The sequence below is a fragment of the Bos indicus genome, chromosome 4 (genome assembly GCF_029378745.1).
Source record: "Bos indicus isolate NIAB-ARS_2022 breed Sahiwal x Tharparkar chromosome 4, NIAB-ARS_B.indTharparkar_mat_pri_1.0, whole genome shotgun sequence".
Lineage (NCBI taxonomy): Eukaryota > Metazoa > Chordata > Mammalia > Artiodactyla > Bovidae > Bos > Bos indicus.
The window spans coordinates 43715307-43723392 of NC_091763.1; the positions used below are offsets into that span (position 1 = coordinate 43715307).

General features: G+C 35.5%; 1 protein-coding gene across 25 annotated transcripts in view; it reads right to left on the bottom strand.

The window, feature by feature from the left end:
* The window catches only part of PHTF2 (putative homeodomain transcription factor 2), a 202633-nt gene that overhangs the window by 150842 nt on the left and 43705 nt on the right, over window positions 1–8086 (bottom strand). The window lies entirely within an intron of this gene.

Here is an 8086-nt window from a genome sequence, read left to right on the forward strand (position 1 = left end):
TTTTTGGAACTTTATGAATATTTTTTGTTCCTGAACATCTTTGACCTGAGTTTGGCTTAACTTGTGGATACACAACCTGGGGATATGGAGAGCCCTGTGCAATGAATTTACCTACAATTTTACTAACTGATTAAACAAATGAGGATAAGGCCAAAGAAGTGAAAATTCATGAGAAAAGAGCACACGTAAACGACAATGTATTATAGACCAAATCACAATGAACACAATTAAACCACAATTAGCAACAACCACAATTCAGGAAAATATTAAAAAGTGATCATGTCTATACCATTTGCAGTAAAAGAATTTTTGGAAAAAGTCAATTTTTTAAAAACAAGTTTGGCTATTTGAAGAAATGTATCAGAATATGTATCAAAGAGTATGGTTCGTTTTTCACAGTTACTATGTAAAATTAGGCTATTAAATTTAAGAAATTATCCTACTCCATCCACTTTTTAATGCATCATTTGTTTTGTTCCTTCCTAAAATACCTCTCCTTAATCATGAAAAAAAGTATTTCAAATTATCTCAGATAAAGAATGACATTTTACAAGAAAAAAAAAAAGAAGCTATTTGTTCTAGAAATTAAAGCAAAGAGCAAAGGAGAGAGCAACTAAATGCAATAAATACAGAGCTATCAAAAATACAAAAGAAAATTGCCCCCTTCTTTTGATGATGTCTATTTTAACAGATATAGAAATGTCCAATTTTTAAAACTATTAACCAAAACCTTTAAGTATCCAAATTTTTATTAATAACAATAATTAATAACAATAATTCCATTATTCTCAAGAGGGAACAGAAGAGGAAGTACAGAAAGAGTGAAGAAGCCAATGTGAAGCTGAAGGCATGGACTGGAATGATGCATCTACAAGCCAAAGAACACCAAGGACTGTGTTTGCATAGAAGCTACATGACAGGCATGGACAGTTTCTCTCCAAGAGCCTCCCAAAAGAAGGAACCAACCATAGTGATGCTGATTTTGAACTGCTGGCAACCTGAACCATGGAGAAAATACAACTCTGTGGTTTTAAGCCATCCAGTTTGTGGTCAATTATGAAAGTCCTAGAAATCTTATACAACTTCTTACAGTATCTTGATATAGCCACCAAGTTAATCCATTTCATCATCACAGTAAATCAAACCATGAAAATATATAATATGGAAGCACTCTGAAAAACAGATGCTACTTAAATACGTGGCAGTGCTAAGCACCTTCATTATCATCATCATTCAATCATTAATGTTAAATCAATACCTATGTATATTAATTCTATTTTTTTAAAAAAAGGTGACACCCTTTCAAACACTCTCACAAAAGAAATTACCTTTAAAAAGCCCTGAATATCCATGTAAAGTGCAGACAGTAAACCATGTTCCTACAGGGGTCAGACAGGTGATATAAAGGAGAGGTGAGGCAGGTCCAAGTACACATATATTCACCATGAGGACTGTAGCAAACTGGACAGCATATTCCCCAAGTTCATATTTTTATCTGAAATATTCTGCTCTTTCATGTTGACTTGATTTTTAAAAATTTATCCAACTAAGTCAAAAACATCTGCAAGTCCTGCATGGCCTTGATTCTCCAGGTTTCTCCCTTCAATGTAAACAAAGCACTGAGCCCAGTGTTTGACACCCAGTAAATCCACAAGAAGCACTAGGTGTTGTTTTAATAACGGTTTATTATCACCGCTGACCTTTGAGTACTTCCAGCAGAAAGGCAGAGGCAGAAGCCAGACTGCAGCAACTCGAGGACCAATGGCTAAAGAGGTAATAAAGACAATGTAGTGCAAGGAGATCAAACCAGTAAACCTTAAAGGAAATCAGTCCTGAATATTCATTGGAAGCACTGACGCTGAAGCTGAAACTCCAATACTTTGGCCACTTGATGTGAAGAACTGACTCACTGGAAAAGACCCTGATGCTGGGAAAGACTGAAGGCAGGAGGAGGTAAAGGGGACAACAGAGGATGAGATGGTTGGATGGCCTCACCGACTCGATGGATGTGAGTTTGAGTAAGCTCTGGGAGTTGCTGATGGACAGGGCGGCCTGGCCTGCTGCAGTCCATGGGGTCACAAAGAGTCAGACACAACTGAGTGACTGAACTGAACTGAAAGACAATGGCATAGTCCTTTCTAACTGGAAGCCAAGGAACAGTAAGAGGGATGAGCAAGGACAGAAGCTGGAAGGGGAGTCGGGGAACATAAAACATTCTTTATTAAGGTTTCAGTTCAGTTCAGTCGCTCAGTCATGTCCAACTCTTTGCGACCCCATGAATCGCGGCATGCCAGGCCTCCCTGTCCATCACCAACTCCCAGAGTTCACCCAAACCCATGTCCATCAAGTCGGTGATGCCATTCAACAATCTCATTCTCTGTCATCCCCTTCTTCTCCCGCCCTCAATCTTTCCCAGCCTCAGGGTCTTTTCAAATGAGTCTGCTCTTCACATCAGGTGGCCAAAGTATCGGAATTTCAGCTTCAACATCAGTCTTTCCAATGAACACCCAGGACTGGTCTCCTTTAGGATGGACTGGGTGGATCTCCTTGCAGTCCAAGGGACTCTCAAGAGTCTTCTCCAACACCACAGATCAAAAGCATCAATTCTTCGGTGCTCAGCTTTCTTTTAAGGTTTATCTACAGATTAAATGAAGCTTTTTTTTTAAAGTTTTTTTAAAAAGTTCACACTCAACAGATGAATTTTATAAAAGTTTCTTCAGTGTGTTTTTCAAAGCAACCTTAGTACAGGAGAAAAGAGCGGCCTGAAAGCAGACTTGAGTTTTGGTTTTATCATTAATTCATGACTATGATCAAGTTATTAGATCTACAGGCATCAGGTTTCTTATCAGTGAAGCAAAAAGTTTAACAGGAACCAGATGATCTCTAAAGTCAAACTATTTTGACGACTGCATAGTTTCTTCTTCCTTGTAAATGAAATTCAAACTCAAACTATTTACCTTAGAAGCACCCAAACTGGAGAGACTGTGAGAGTGGAAAATTTCAAGAACTTCATGACCAAAATAGGGGAGAAAATTCCTAAGTGAAAAGGTAAATATTTCAGTAACTAAACTAACCAATCTATTTCTGCTAGGAAAAATCTTTATTTTTGGCAAGAAAGTGACTTTGAAAAGGAAATGGTGGAAAAAATGAGCAGTGACTGAAGCAAAGAAAGTTGAGGTTTATAAATTACACTTCATCATGTCTCTGTTGTATGAGTGTTAAATATCAACTAAATACCCACTGTTCTAATACTGGGTATCAGAAGACTGATATTTCAGGGTTTTTATTTACAAATAAGAATCTTTTTAGCCTCATGAGAATTTTTAGAATCCATGAAATAAAGCACTCTGAAATAAGTTAGTGGAACTTCCTCTGATCAGTGCATAGAACATGAAGCAATAATAACAGAAATAACTCTCATTCATTGAAGGCCTACCTGTGAAGAGCACTTTGCTAACACTTCACATATGTCATCAATTAATCCTCAAGTAAATATAAAGGATATGACTGAAGCAACTTAGCATGCAAGCATAAAGGACAATGTTTATATATATCATGAAAGTGAAATTCAGAGACGACACTTATCCAGAACCATACATGCTTTCAAGAAAAAGGATTCAAAATCTTTTGCCAACCCCCAAACCTGTGTTCTGGTTACCATGAAGACATACTGCCTCATACACTGGTCAAAAGGGTCAGGCTGTGACTAAAAGGGAGCCTGAAGGTTTTGTAAAGCTAGTAACATTCTCTTTCTTGATCTGAGTCCTATTTTGTAAACAGCAAACAAAGTCCTGAACACAAGGAGTTGCTCAGTTTGTAAATATAGATATAAATTTATAATATATATAATAAATTATAATCTGTGTGGTTCTGAGTATGTATCATACCTCAATAAAATTTATATATTCTCTATACATTAGTTGGGACTCTTTTACAAGTAACAGTCTAATTTGAACTAGCTTCAACAAAAAGGGGAAACATCAGCTAAACAATTCAAGGGTCAGGGCTGAAGCTAACCTCAGGGTGGAGTGAACTGACCACTGTATAGCATAGTTTCTTCTTTGTAAATAAAATTCAAACTCAAATCATTTTTAAGAGAGATACTGCATATGAACAATTCATAAACCAGTAATAAAAACCTTTTTAAAAACTGTATTTAAAGTTGATTTACTGCTTCACAACCCTTTCAGGCACATAGAGGAAGCATTAATCTCCTCAGATGAAAAGAAATTGAGGCTCACACAGATTAGATAACACACTCAATATTACAAGCTAACCAATGTCACAAAATCAAATACAAATGCTCTTTTAATCACATCATACTATAAGGCACAGCAGTTTAAAAATCACATTGAAGATTTAATGATTCCTGTAAGAATATGGTTCAAGAAAAAAAAAAAAGAGAGAGAAAATGTGATAAATCCATTGGTCTGAGGCTCAGGACTTCTATTTTGGTAGATGTTAATCTTGTATCTACTGCCATAACCATTCAAAGGGAAAAAAAAAAAAAAGACTATACAGGAAACTACATATCATCAGAAAGCATTTCTTGGTTAATTATTTAGCATGCCTTCAGCTGCAAGGAAATTAAACTTCAAGTAGCTGAAAAAAAGGAGGGGATAGTATCTCATACAATAAGAAGTTTCAAAGTAAGATATTTCCAGAGTTAGTTAATTCCATGGCTCAAAAAAATCCTGAAATATTCAGGTTCTTTCCATCTTTCAACTCTGCCTGTTGTTCCCCTCTGGGGAGCAAGTTTGCTTACCACAGCTTCAGGCAGCAGAGATTCTCCCAAAGCATCCAGAGACAGGTAGCAGACCCTGTATCTCATTTCATTCATTTATGTTAAATTATATATATATATATATATATAAAACCTAGAAAATGCCTGGTACATAACAAATGTTATATAGCTTTTGCTATTATTATTGTTGGGTCTCTTTTTAAGTGATGGAAGATTTCCCCAGAAGTTTTCATATCTCATCAGCCAGAAATGGAATATGTGCCTCTTTCTAAGCCAATCACTGGCAACAGAAATAGACTTCCAGACTGGCTTAGACTGATCAGGATTCATGCCCTCTGAGACTAGATACATGCTCCCAGGCCACACTGCTCTATAATGAATTCCCTAACAAAATAGAGGTTCTTCCAACAGGGAAAAAGGTTGGGAATAGTTTTGGTAGGAAACCCACTGTATTCCAGTCCTCCACACATCCTCCTCAAGGAGCTAAAAGGAGTGTGGAGGCCCCTCTGGGCGTATTTCTACAGCAAGGAAAGTTTTTTGCATGTACGTGCCAGGAAGAAACATGTTAGCTCAAGGAAAGTAGGAAAGAAAGAGACAGATAAGACACCTCTGATGAAGCTCTGGTCTTAGAATTCAGTCAACCCTGAGATGCATTTCACCACTTTTCATGGTTTAGCTTGAAAGACAAAAAATGTCCCTTGTTTTGCTAAAGATAGGCTGAGTTGGATTTGTCTTACTGCAAATAATAGCACAGGTTTTTGGAAATGAAAGTTGAGACTTAATACTTCTCAACCATCTGTGTGACCCGGGCAAGTTATTGCTCTGAAATGCCTTACATATGTCCTTAGTACACACAGATATACACAAACACACAAGTATACACAACTGAACTTTACTAAAATGGTAGAGAATTTAACGTTCCCAACTATCAATAGTTGACAGTAGTTATCAATCAAGTTCATGATACTAAGGCCAGTTTCTCATTTAAACTACTAAATAAATTCCACTGTGGGCTCATATTTAAAAGCTATTAAACATAATTCATTCCAATTTTCTTGCTGGCTACTGACTCCATAAAAGCAATGACCAAGATGTATATAGTTCTTCCTCAGTTCTATAAAGTAAGTTCACTATCTTACTATTTCTATACAGTGTCACTAGTGCCTCCTTCAAATCTGGAGTTTTATCTGGGCCACTCTGCTTTTATATATTCATTTCCTGAAAACATAACCTCATTCTCTCATAATATGATCTACATATTTACAATAGAACTCTACAGGTTGTATTTTTTTTAAAAGAAATACTTAGTGTGTCAATTATCTTTTACCTCCTATAACTTAAGCCCCTATTTAGGATGCCTTCTGAAAGATAAATAATCCCGTCTTCTCAGGAACAAGAAAGGAGAAATGCGAAAGAAAAGCAGTATATTATTAAAAAAAAAAAAAAGTTCAAAAGCCCAATATTAATCAAAAACTATTCTGGTTTCTTCTATTACCATTCTTGAGGGTTAAATGAGTCTTCCAAATTAACATTGAAAATCACTTTGCTTCAACAGGAACTTTCAAATTCATGACTATAGATGGCTATAACAGTACAAAATGAAGTTTAGAATTAGATACTAGTGAACTTTTAAAATCTCAAAATAAACCATGCAATTTATTAAAAGTTTTTTTAACAAGATATTTACCTAGATCATCAACACACATTGAATACTTAAAACCAATTTATGTATACTTATTTTTCTCTTGGAAATTTCCCATCTGATATTAGAATTTATGTCCACAGCAGTCCATAAATCAAGTAATGGTCTTTGGGGGTAGCTCATTTTCATTACTCAAAACAAAATTACGAAAATGTCACCATTCTCCAGTAAAAAAGGTGACTCTGAAGTGAGTTACAAGCAAAGAAATATTCAAGAAAATGAAGTTGAAATTTCTTGGTTTTTATTTATAGTGATACCTCCTAGTATATAACATGAATAACTACTGAATGACAGACACAAAATCAAAGAATGCTAAAATATTAAAACATTTAAATCACCTAACCCAGAACTTCTTCATTTGGGGCTTGACTCAGATGTAAAATTTTGTTTGTTCCCTACATACAGTTTTCTGGAAATAAGAACCTGGAAACTGGAAATTTCATCACAATTTCAAAAAGATACATGACTGAAAAGAGGTTGTGAATCATTATCTAATTAATTCAGAGAAATGAGATTCAAAAAAATCAAATTATCTGCCTTAGTCAAATAATCAGGAATATCAAGCTTCAGTACTCAAGCCTTCTTTTTTCACTGAAACATGAACACCTCTGAAAGGACTTCTTTTTACTAGGATATATTTAAGAGGAAAATAAATCTGTATGATCTAAGAGCAGTGAAAGGAACTCTCAGGCTGATGATAAAAGAAAATACCAAGATGGCAGGTGACAGGCATGACTTGAGAACAATCCACCGAAGAATGCAGCAGGTGGACAGAGGGTTCTAAGAAGGTCATTCCCAAGAAGGAAAAAAGAAATTGGTAGAATACCTGAATGTGATTGACTATAACAAAAGTTTGTCAGCTCTGTCAGAGACTTTCAAGATCCAGAAAAACCAAGCAAAAAATATAAACTGTCCAACTGAAAGGAAATATTATCACAGTATATTACATTGTAGATGATTTCTTACTGATTTTTGACTGTATAATTAGGATTTCATTTTTTTATGATTTCTTTCCACTAACCCACCTCCATCCTCCCAATGACTAAAAATTCTGGTTAAATAAGTATTCAGGGCATAGGAATTTAAAACAACTACCTCTGGGAACAGAACTCAGAGGTTGGATAAGGATAGGTAAGGGTACTTACAGGTGCTATTTTTTTTTTTTTAATAAGCCTTGAAAGATTAAGTAATCTTTCAAAGTATTCCTATGTATTCTTCAAGAAAATTAAATTTAAAAGCAAAATAAAACAATCAAGCAAATCAAATCTGGTTAATGGTTCTGGTGATTATGATGTGATTACATTTGCTAGATATAATTTGTTATATCTGTTAGGGTTGCTCTGGAGAATTTTTTGATTGCACATATCCAAAGCTTTTGGAGAAGGAAATGGCAATCCATTTTCCAGTGTTCTTGCCTGGAGAGTTCCATTGAACAGAGGAGCCTGGTGGGCTGTGGTCCATGGGGTCGCAAAGAGTCGGACACAACTGAGCGACTAACACACATCCAACGCTGTTAGACCCTCAGATAAGAAGGATGCTACTGTGCTTACTGAATGTGAATATAATATTTTAAACTCTCTGATCTTAAAAGAGGTCAGTTAAACTAATACATTCTATAAATGATCTTTAGTGAAGTTTGA